Source organism: Lates calcarifer, linkage group LG23 (assembly GCF_001640805.2).
Source record: "Lates calcarifer isolate ASB-BC8 linkage group LG23, TLL_Latcal_v3, whole genome shotgun sequence".
NCBI lineage: Eukaryota > Metazoa > Chordata > Actinopteri > Centropomidae > Lates > Lates calcarifer.
In genome coordinates this window covers 2,507,939-2,520,931 of record NC_066855.1, presented here as the reverse complement: position 1 = coordinate 2,520,931, position 12,993 = coordinate 2,507,939, and positions in this window count along the sequence as shown.

Genomic DNA, 12,993 nt, shown 5'->3' with positions numbered 1-12,993 from the left:
ATTCAGCCAGCTAGGACATGAAGTAATTGTGTGTCATTACCTGGGCTTTTTTATCCAGTGTTTTGTTTGCAAGATTAAACAAGCATGTTTTGGGCATAAACTGATCTCTGTCCCCAGACACCAACGTTGACATAATCGCACTATCATACTTTTCTGTTCACTTGTGTATTGGTGCATTAGTGTCAAAGCTAGCAATGCTCTGAATGATAAGCATGTCCCATAGAGCATAATGCTCCCATCTTTGACTGTGATACTCCATCACATTTTAGCTTTTACAGGGTGACTACTTGATCTTTTTCATAGCCAGCAGCCTCTTTACTTGGAGGAGGGTTAACAGCACAACATAAACACTTACTCAGAAACTAGTAGAGCAGATAGAGCAAACTAGTCTTTTCCATATTAGCACAAGGCTGTACCTGTAGACTTCCTCAACACTAAAATTTGCTCAGAGCTGCATCTACCTGCTAATAACAAAAACAGATGCAACTCTCTCTGAGAAAGCTCTCAAAAAATCCAAAAAGCAGTAAGAATTCTGCTGGGCGATATTCTACCCACATAACAATGACATACATGAAGCATTAACTCAACGACACCACAAGCTTCAGTACGTAAGGAGGAGGATGGGCGAGATGAAGAGCGTTGACTGGAGTGTATTATCCTATAATATCTTCTTTTGTCAACTTAGAAAGGCAGCACAGAAGAATGGATATGACTGGAATGACAGTCATATAGGCTATCAGCTGACTGTATGAGCCACTGATTTTGAACTATATTTGGAATAGCTGATGCAGCTTAGATGAGGGAGCCCTCAGGTGGCCCATGAAGTCAAGCTTTACCCTGTTTTTCAGCTTTAATTCTAAATAACACAAAAAAAAATTACAAAGCAGCTGCAACCAAATTGTCCCTCTGGTGTTCCAGGTGAGGGTGAAAGAGAAAGGGAGAGAGAGGGAGACAGAGAGAAAGCAGGTGGCCTTGTTAATCACACCTCCTGTCAGTAAGATGGATGTATATATGCAGCCAGGCTCAACCAATCTACAGGCTGCTTCTTCGCTCTCTATCATCTCCGCCCCTATGCTGTCTGAGGCTCTCTCTCTCTTTCCCACTCTCCCTCCACCTGCACTTTCATGAGCAGTACAACCCACTTTCACTTAGCACACTAAGTAGTCATCCACCTAGGCTCTCACATATGTAGAGACACACATGTACAGGTTTATATTACTGTACTTGTGAGGGCCTCTGTTGACTCCATTTTCTCTAATGGCTATTAGATAGGCAACTCTCAAGAAAACTGTACTGAAACTGAATCAAAATATCAGTTTACCCTAATAAACTTGTCAGAGGTTGCATGTGGTTGCAATAAAAAGCTATGCAATGCAGGGATGTATGTCGAATACAAAGTCACCTTGGCAGCAGCAGCTTTATTTCAAATTGTGAAAATGGCCATAAGCTATTATGACTGTGTGGAATACACCAATGCTGGGTGCACATCGATGGGAAACACATACAGCTAGAAGACACAAACATTTGCATTTATTTAAAGTTGCACCTCTGGCCAACCAGCAAATGTAAGTTAGCCATCTCTGCTAACTTTGCAGACATTTGTGTTTTTCAGAGCTTTTTTCAATAGATTTTATTCAAACTGTATGTTTTGTTTCACCTCACTTAAAATGACTAGGTCTGATATGAGGAGAGAAAATAACAAAACCGCAAAATGAACTGACATCAGAGGGCTCTCCTCATACTTCGATCCTTGTCAGGACATTCCATCTGCTCCATAAACATAGAGACAGACAGACACACATCTACACACACAGGTAGTTTTAAATTTTTTTCCTGGCCCCAGCTTCTCACTATTATTAAATTCCTCATTTTGTCTGTAGCAAGAATCGGCTTTGGGAGGATATTTCTCCTAGAGAGAAACAAAGCAAATAAGAGAGAAAAATTCACAAACTCTGTGATATTGCCTGTGTATGTGAGAGAGACAGAGATAGGAAAGAGTCCCCGCAATTGCAGGCGCAGTGATCGATGACTCATATGTGGAACCAGCTGATGGACAAATGGGCAGCATAATTTTTTTTCTCATTCACAGAATCTTTTTGCCCACACATCACTTTGCAGATGTCATGAATAATTCAGTGTATTCTGTGTGGTGTGTATACAAAGGAGAGAGATGAGGGTTGAGAAAAGAAATACCGGTGTGTATCTCAATGTAATGTTGTATGAAAGTGTGAAATCAGCCGTGGGATTGGAGAAAGTCATAGTGTTGTGGTGGGTATGTATGCATGTGTGTGTGTGTGTGTGTGTGTGTACAGGAAGTGATAAGGAAAATCACACTGTTTTACACAGGCATGTGCCTCCCTTCATATTCAGTGTCTGACCGATTTCACTGCCTCTTGATGTTTGTGTTCATGTATCCGGTATGAAAGTAGTCACAACAGATCTGAGCAAAATAACTACCAGGCACTGTTTACACTCTCCTACATACACAGAGGGATATTTATTCCTGAGAAAGCCTATTTTTTCTTTTTTTGTTTTCTTTGTTCCTGTGGCCATTTCGTCTGCCACTTGTAGTATGAGGCATCACAGTGGACAGTCTGGAAAATGTGAACTTTGATTGCAATACATGACAAAGATTTTTCATACATAGGAGATGCAGGGAAAGTCTTTTGTTGATTAAGTAAAAGCAACAGAAAATACATTTGCTGAAAAATTAATGACACAGTAACCTTTGTAGTCAAAAGCTGTCCATCCACCAAGATATCCCAGAAATGTCATTTGTGCTGTGGCTCAGATAAAAGCACCCATCATGGTTGTCTGACCAAGAGAATGTGCATTATTGCAAAGTGCAGTTCTTTTTGATCTCTGGACAGCATGAAATCTGTAGTAAGAGTGATATTTGCTTCAATACATTAGCATCTTGGCTAAAGGAAGCAACAGCTGAAATGAGATACAGAATGTGTTTTGTGCAGAGCAACGCCAATACAGCTTCAGCATACATAATTAATAAACTGTATTATTAATATACTGTAACTTACTTAATCCATTAAACCACAATTCATTCAAAATGCATAAATGACTCAGATGGCTTACAACAGTGAATTTAAGCACATTGCTCAATTTGTATATTTGATTTAAAAGGGATTCAAATAAACCCACACTGGGATTTTGATTTGTTCACTCTTTTTTAATAACTGCCAGTGCCATTCATTTTTCCAGCATGACATTTGAGCATGTTATGTCTAGCCGTGACTGTAACACTTCACTCTCCTCTCTCTGCCACCTCCGTTAGAAAAGACTAAAAACTCATCCAAACAGTGTCAGACAGGGAGGGTCCTGGTGAGGACAGTTGAATTGCTGTTTGGTAAAATGACGTTGATGTTATAGTTATACATATTAAGTAGAGGGAGGCAACTCTGGTGCCAGTCCTCCCACAATGTCAGGTCAGTTACTGAATCTTCAGATGGTGGCTGAGGTTACCACCTTCTGTCCTTTAATAGGGCCTTTAATATTTGCCTCAGTGCTTTGCCTTCTTGAACCTCACAGACTGAGCCACAGTAACTGAGATAATTTTGTATAGAGAGTGATAAATGCTGCTCTGCTCTGTTCAGTATGTCAGGTAGAAGGCCAACAAATCTGCCCTGAAATGCTCAAGGACCTGCTGTCTCATAATATATGGTGTTTGAATCAGTCTCCCCATAAAAGCTTGCTAAGTGTTATTGATTTAGTAATGCATCACTGGTCTATCTTTTTCCTTGCTTCATCCTACTCTCTTGCTTTCTTTTTCCATGTTGCAAAGAAAATTCAATCAATTAATCCAATTATATGAACAGTGGGGCACTGCAGCTGGACATAATGAAGGTAGGTTGTCTCATTTGTCAAAATAGCATTTTTATCAAGTAACCAAAAGAATAGCAGTTACAGAATAACAGAATCATATTGGTGTTATTTGTCATATTGTAGTTCACAAATTGTCAATGTATTTACCCATTTCATGGAGTCTCAATTACACACACGCTGTGGTTGGTGACACTCTATTTTCTGCTTTTGAGAAGTGTTGTTTATTGGTTTGTCAGGTCAAAGCAGGCCTGGTTGGCAGTGCTGTCACACTGGAAGAGACAAGTTTCACACTGTTTCTAGTTCCACACTTCAAAATAAACAGCATATCCACCCACACATTAAAAGTCTTTTTTTTTCTTTTTTTTTAAAATGTTTTTTGATAGTTTCACCTGAAACATGTATTGGCCTTCTTTGAACTCAGTTAGTTAGTTTTAAAAACAAATCCCTTTCTCTCCAATTTCTATACTGAGCATGGTGTTATAGTCACAATAGCAGTATCTAGTTGAACCCTGTTGGGTATAGTATTGGGTCCAAAACCCCAGACTACAGTCTTTACTAACTCATCTTTATGTCCAATGATGTTTTGAGAATCCTCATTTTATACAATACCTGTGTACGGCAGGTACAGTTGGTTTAAGAATGTCTGGAGTTAGGCAACTAAAAAATTGTAGTCTGAAAATATGTAATACCTTGGATACTGTACTAGGTGTTTGCTACCTGTTGCTTTATTCATGCTTAATCATCAGTGGCTCAGTCATCAGCTTTCTAACTATTCCTTTGCTGATACATTCATGCCACAGCTCCACGTTATGTTGCTGATTTAGCTAAGATCTAACTTTTATGTTATGTCTATTAACAGGTGATCAGCGCTCTCAGCAGAGTCTTTGTTGCTGTGTAGATTCCTTCCTTCCTCAGAAAACAGAGGCTTTTCTGCCATAACTGCATAACAATTCAATATAATTGGTCAATTCCTTGATGTGTTTCTGACTCAGCTGACTAATGCTGCTAATTGGTAATTCAACTTAATTTGCCGCACCTTCATAATAGTGTTTACAACTGTAATGAAGTTAAGTCCCTTTCCTCACAGTGATTGCCTTTTTTGTCTTCCTGCTCCCTTCTGTTTGTTTCCCCTGCAGCAGAAACTTTGCTGTTTGTTTTTGTTTTGTGTTTTTTATTTCTATGTCCTGACGTCTGTGTTTTTCTCACGTCAAAAGTATTTCTTTTTCTATTGTTTCTATCAAATTTCACACTGCATTATGGTACTTTTAAAGGATGGCATAATGCAGGGCTTTCTGGTGACTCATCCCAGGACTCTACAACACCCCCCACCCCACCCCCATCTCCTCATTCTCCTCCTGGTTTCTACATCGATGCCCAGTAGAACAGGCTAATTTCTCATCCCCAGTCATTACATTATCTCCCATCATTCTTTTTCCTCTACCCCCCCTCCCACACACACACACACACTCCTGTGTCTTGTTTCTTTTACCATCTCATTCCCCAAGTCTGGTGGCCTGTCAACGAAGGATAAATGCTTTCAAAGGGTGCAGAATGACTCAGCACATGTTCCTCCTGGAGGTCACTGTTAATGCATACCAATGGTAGTTTGGCCAGATGGCTGGGTGTCTGGGCTGGGAGGATGACACAAGGGCAGCAACATAACATGTGACCAGCAGACAGCCTTGCTTCTCCTGCAGCCAGTGAGGGCACAGAGGGAAGACAGAGCAGCATGGGTTTTGGAGGAGCAAAGCCAGGGCCTGATAAATACAGAGATAAACCTGCATAAATAAAATCTCTATGAACGGACACATTTTCCTCACGTGGGGTTAAAACGTCCCCATAAAATCACAACAAATGTCACAGCTTTGTCTCTGAAAAGTTAGAGTAGGAGACACATGGTTTTCACATTACAACAAAGAACACTTTTTACACTCATACCACAGGTAAAGGTATTTTTTATTATCTTACATCCCAATAAGACTATTTAATATATTAATGTGATTGTGTCTTCAGACTGTCAGTATATAAAAATCATTTGCTAGATATAGATAGATATAAACACAGTATATGGAGCCGTCATAACTGAAACATGTTTGTGATGGCACTCATGCTAACCAAACCTTTCTGGACTAGCAGCCTTTAAGCTAAGCTAAGCTAAGCTAAGCTAAGCTAGTGGAAACTTGATACTTACTGGACAAAAGAGTGCTGTTTATCTTCTCATCTAACTGGCAAAAACCCAAATAAGCAGTTTTCAGCAAATGTTGATGTTTATGTGCTGATTAATTGTTGCTGTTGTGAAGTTAGGTTTATCATAAACAAGATGTCAGCAAAGTATAGTTCAGCATCAGATTTCAAATGACTTAAAACCTGTGTATCATGGCCATATCATACATAAAAGAGTGCATACACTTCACAGTATTGTCTTTATGTCCTTTCTTTTAATTTGAGATATATATTGATGCTCAGCTACTCACATATTTATATATATGATCTCCAAATTGGGTATAAATAAAAAGAATCTGCATCCCCTGCCTCTCTTATTCAAACAGCCAGACAGGGAAGCAAAAATGAGGGTGAGGTACCATGCCACTCCAAAACAGACCCCAAAACTTAATGTTGACAGCTACTGTACATACCCTTATTTCCTCAGTGGCAGTTCATAGCAAGTAATGAAAGTTTGTCACCCACTGTTACTTTTAACAAGCCACCAGACCTCCATTGCATATTTTCCAGTTAATGGAAATTAAGAGGAGCTGAGCAGTGAGCCAGTGCAGCTTGAAAACTAATCACCACTATTTCTTTCTCTCCCTCTATAAAATACTTTGAATTAATCAAAAACTAAATGTCCCAAAAAAATAATTTCCTGTCAAACTAAATGAGCAGTGATTAGCTTTATTGCATGCTCACATGCATTCCATTTCTGCCTGGTGTGTTTTGCATAAATGTACTTATTTCATATTCAGTATATAGGACAATTATAGCTGCATGCAGCAGTACAGAAATACCATGGTTGGAATACAGTTATCAGTGGATCATGGGCTGTGTCTAAAATCATCCTTTGTTCACTCACTCCCTGTTCCCTGTATAACGGATGCCAAGTTCACTCAATGGTGCGAAGCAAATTGAGACACAGATTCAGACACATAATTATCATCATGGGTGGACAATTGTATTTTTCACATCTAGAAAATGCAGAGCACTGCAGTGTGGGATTGTTTAAAAAAAATTCTTGCTCTTATGGTGTGAGTGGAAACTTTGGTGACAAATACATCACATGCTTTATGTGCATCATGATTTATTCTCTGTTGCCATTGCTCTTTGTTGCATTTTCAGTTTTTTTTTTTTTTTTGAACATGAAGCATTTTCACTCAGGTTTTCAGGCTTCAAGTCCTCTGTACGACAGTTGTTTGAGTTTAACAGATGAAACAGATGAGTAGTCGCTTAGACCAGTGAAAGATCTTCATGGGTTTTGATGCTTGGTGCTGCCGAGGCTCTGAGTGGGATTAGAAATGAACTCCGTCTGTTCCATTTCATCTCGGATTTCAGTTATGGAAATGATGATGGTGAAGAATAATTGTGTTTTCAATGATAATGGTTCAATTTCTGATGGGATCTCTTTCTCCTGCCACCGCAAATCAGATTACAAAAACGACAGAAAATAATTTAACAAAATTGAGGTTTAATGTTGAAAAATGCCACTGTACTGTAAGCCTAAAGTCACTGATTTAAAGTCTCTGCTCCAACTAAATCCCAAAAGCTCATGAGTTGGTTGAGAACCCTGTCTCTGGCTGACTTTTCTCAGTTGACACATTTTAAAAGAAGAATGCTGTATATAAGGGAAATATATAAACTACGTCACATTAGAGGAGAACAAGCCGGATCATCGCTGTCACATTGCGTCAGCATATAGAAAAATCCTGATAGCCCTGCCATGCTTAGCTACAGTTGCTAATACCACTTGAATGTGGTATTGCATCAGGGGTCTGTCTGTATCTGTATAACTGTCATTGTTCTAGGACTTGCTTCTGGTTTGAAATGCTACACGACGATGAAAATGTGTAAATGTAAAATATCACCTCTCCACCTTTACAATATCAAAGCAGAGAGACAAACACATTTGGGGCCCCCAGCAAACACCTTTCTCAGTCAGTGCAGATGGGCCGATTCTCCATTATGTTGAGCTGACGACAGCTACAGCCAATTTGGATGAAAATCTGCTGTCAGAGAGCTTGCCAGGTGCCTCATTATGTTTGCAATGGCTCTCATTCAGTGCTAAATGCATTCTCTCTCAGTGAGGGGTGATGAGGAGAGAGATGAGGCGATTTTTCTCCATCATCTTGTCATGATATATACAGGAACCTGTGTGTGTGTGTGTGGGGGGGGGGCTGCGTGCCTGCTGTAACTGCCTTCTCTCTGGATCCACAACATCAGTCATGTCCCTTGAAATGCCCTTGGCCTCCCCTGGGTGCCGGTCGTGTGAGTATGAGTAAGCGTCCATTCACCTAAAAACACTACTTGCTGCTGTTTAGGAAATGGGAAGTCTATTTTATGTTTTTTATTAAAAATGTTTTTTATTATTCCATTTCCTTCTTTGTCTGAATTTCTCCTTCCTTTATTTATTACCTGTTTTCATCCCGTTGGTACTGGAGGTCAATAAGGTCATCGGGAAATCAGTTCTCTGTTTAAATAAGATCTCATTTCCCCTGAAGTACCTGAGTGATTCCTAATGACATTGCCACTGTCAGATACACTGATCAGGGACATGAGGGAGGAGAGCTGTTGATGACAGTGCCCCCCTCCCTCAGCGCTCTCTCTCTCTCCAGTTTTCAAAACTCATGCTGTTACTATAATACAGCAATACAGAGATCTCATCTGCCTTTACAGGGAGTGATAAAGCAGCCAAAGCACAGAGCTGCCCCGTGTAGCTTTAAATCCGGGATGGAAAACCGACCCTGAAACAGAATTAACATACAGTGTATTATTTTTTCATCATACCATGACGATGGGAAACACTGGGCAGGTAAATAATCATACATCATTGCTCAACTAAATGTACAAATGTAACAAATGCAACATTTTTGGAAGGATACTCATGACAAAGGAGGGACAGTTAGTCCCTTGCTAATATCAACAGTGCATCATGTTGAACAGGAGCTTGTGTTGAAGAGGACAGGTGCACTTCCTGGCATTACCCCATATTACCCATCAGCACCTGAAACCTCAGTTATATCGTGCTTATTGATTGATTGATTTCGCTGAGATTTGCTTCAGTTAAGATAAAAGTTCAATAAAATGCCTCAAACTCCCCATGACAAATGTTATTGCGTGTATACAACTCAGATTTGATTGGATTTTGATCATTAAGTGAATCACAGTAAGGAAGACTGGTGTCATCAAATGACAAATTCTGTAGCTGCTCCCTGCAGACCATATATAATGACAGTCGTGACAGCAGCCGTGGTGACTTCACTGGAATATGGGCTCTTGGAAGAGACAGAGCCAAAGCTGGTTACGTCTCAGTCACAGCACCAAACTCAGCAGGTAATTAGCTTTTTGGATACAGTGCAGCTCAAGCATGTTTCTAACAATAGCTCTAACGTTACGTAGCAGTTTTCATTTTGTTCTCTAAAAACCCAAGAGCTAGATGTGGGCATTTGATCTGCAGCTTGCTGTTAGAGCTAAGGCTAACATAGCAAACGTATAGCGTGTTTTTAGTTATTGCATATAACATTAACCTCTATGAATAAATATGGAGTATTAGCATCATTTTATCTCTATTTATGTCCCTGAATGTTTTTATATCTGTAAGAAGATGATTCTCCGAATGCTGGCTGTGTTTTATTTTATATTTTATTCTCAAGGAGAACATAACGCTGCTGCAACCCAGGGCCTTGTGTCCATTTTAAAATAAACACTGGATCAGCAGTGACTATTTGTGAAATTCAGACACATTGATGCTGTGAATGAGAGGCATGATCATGTGGCTCATCATCAGTGTTAAAACTATACTATACTGTATACAGAGAAGAGGAACATAATGTGAAAAGCTATCCTGCAAATGTTCATTTCTTTTTGATTTAAACTAAAGTGTGCATTGTATTGGACTGTACTGTAACCCCTTGTCTCACATTCAGCAGCTGATACTTGAAGCTGATTCCCATCAGTGCCACCTTAGAAGAGGCAGAATAAAACCAGTCTGTTCCCCCTTCTGCAGACCTCTCTAATTCCAGAAAGTGAGGAAATCCTTCAGTCTGTCGGTGTGTCTTTTACCGAACAGTGAAATTACACCATCCCATCATGAGGAGCTCGGGGACACAGGATGACCTCTTCTCTTGCTTTTGCTTCTTTTGCTCCCTTTCTTCATTCCCTACTATTAAATTACATTTTAGGATTATCAATATTGTACAATTTAGGATCAGATTATTTTTATTGATTATTATCTTTTATGCAGTAACCTCCCATTATTGTTGTACATCAAGCTGTCTCAGTTTACTTGCTATTACTTTTTATTATTACCCATCCTTTCTACCTCTTTTTTCCCTCTCTCTCCAGTTCCCTTCCCCACCCCCCCAACACTATTATATTCTCATGGCCAGGTCAACACATACACACACATATTCTTTACCTATTTCAAACATTTCTCTCACAATGGATCAAATCAAGTGAAATGTAAAGGGAGTATTAATTGACTCTGTAGCCTTCAGCTATACAGAGTGTTTTAGTGTCTTTCAGCTCATTGGTTTGGTTTATCAGCCTGCAGCTTTAATGTCATTCTCACCATTACTCAACTGTTATTTCCAACTGCAGCAGGCAGCTGTTTTCAATGAGAAATATGACAAATGAAAAGATCGATATCAATTTAAAGTCTCTGTGTTAAAGCTGCACTAATCCATATATATATATATATATATATATATATATATATATATATATTTATATATATATAATTTATTTATTTATTTATTTTTTTGGTTTCTCGTTCCAGGTCCCTTGACTTCCTGCCCTCTTGTTCTCCCCACCTGTGTGATCACTTGCCCCCGCCCTAATGTGTTGCACCTGTGTCTAATTGTCTTCCCTGTCTCCTAGTATATAAACCCCCCTCTCATGCGCTTCTGTGCCACTTTGTCTTTGTACCAGCATTCCAGCCTTTTTCTCGTGAGTTTTGTGTTCCTGGTGTTTTAACTGCTTCTTGTTAGTTTTCCTGCTGATTTTTGTACCTCTGCCTGAACTCCTGTTCTTGTATCAGTGTTGCTATTAAACACTTGCCTTGTTCCTGTACACCTTTTTCTGAGTTGTGCATTTTGGTCCAACCAGTTTGGTGTTGTGTGTTCTCAGCCTGGTTTATTAAATATGACACCAAAGTGCGTGTCTATCCCTGTTTCCCCCTTACCAAGACAAAAGGCCAAACAGTAATAATGACTCATTTAGCTACCTGCTGATATCAGAGGTACAGGTCGGCCTGTGTCAAAGACAATGATGATGATGATGATGATGATGAGGCTCTCTGGCAGGCCCACTGTGACCTCCTGTCTGCTTCATAATAGCATCATCAGCCTGTTTTGCTGTGAAGGGACACAGGGAGACTTATACAGCTTTTATAATACAAACTATTCTTGTCCATGGCATACGTGTGTAGGCGCGTCCACAACAACACTCCAAAAGGTGGAAAGACAATAGAGTGTGATAATGTTTTCTGTATTTCTTTGTTTTTTGTCTTCTGAAATGATGTTACAGCTCCGTTTTTGTGTCTTTTCCGTTCTCAGGTGCCTGGCAACATTTTCTCATGTCTTCATAGAAACTAAGTGGAAGTGCAATTAAAGGACAGGCTCTTTACTCCCTCCACCATTTTTGCACTCCACTTGCGGTTGCCAAAGGAAACCTGCACTCTTCAGTTGAAGAAGACGACGCAAGCAAATGCAGCGAGCTAAAACACACCCTTTGCCTCATTGTCAATTCCTTTTACCAACCACCTCTCTAAGCCCACTTTCACCCAGAAAAGACCAAAGACTCTGAAGCACCACTTGGTACCAGAAACATTCAGAGCAAAAAAAAAGAGCAGGTGCACCTCTTTGAACAGGTACGTCAAGAATACATTAAAAAAAAGATGAATGCGACAAATCTCTTTCATGAAAAATGTATGAATCTCAGATCAAGCTGTCCGTCAAACATAATACAGTATTGTCTGCCATCTCCAACTTTGTGATAAAACCATCCATCCATATAAAAGATGGCAGCGAAAGGGTCAGTGTCCTATTTAAATGGTGTAATTTTAACTTCAAATGTCATCTTGAACACTGCCTTTCTAAGTCTTAGGGACACTGAATACTGAGTTGTTGGTCAGTTTTCTTGTCAGTCCTCTGATAGGAAGTGACATTCAACGAAGCACAGGTTTTTGCAGGCAGGATCACTAGGGTCAAATCCCACCAGATTGGTACCATTTGGGTTTTTTTACTGTGTTCCAGTAGAGTGTTATTTTATACCAGGACTAGACCTCTAAATTTATTTTGAGTTTTCCCAGTATTGGGTTTTGTGGACCTTTCAGGCCACAAGAGTGCAGGGTACACCAGCTGATGTGCCAGAAAATAAAACACCATCATTATCCTCCCAAAATATTAAGATAAGTCAGCTACATAGAGCTTATACATATGTATTTCAGAGTAATTTAGTAACATATAACAACCTGTATAAATGTGTATGATGGTAGCAAAAATAAGAAATAACCTGGAGATGAAAAAAGTATTGAAAACACAATACAAAACAGCCATGAACACTAAAGCAACCACTCAGTCTCTTCAATTCAATTCAATTCAATTTTATTTATATAGCGCCATATCACAACAACAGTCATCTCAAGGCACTTTTCATATAGAGCAGGTCTAGACCGTACTCTTTAAAATAGGTATTTACAGAGAGAGACCCAACAAATCCCACCATGAGCAGCACTAGGCGACAGTGGCAAGGAAAAACTTCCTTTTAAGAGGCAGAAACCTCGAGCAGAACCAGACTCAGGGATTCAGGATTCTGCAGTGTATGAACTGCAGCTCAGCTTGTATGGGAAGTGCTGAGCTGGCAGCCAAGTTTAGTAAGTCATAGAACATGGGTATAGAATTTATTGGTGTGGCAGCTAACAGGAAATAAAATAGCAGTTGGATGGAG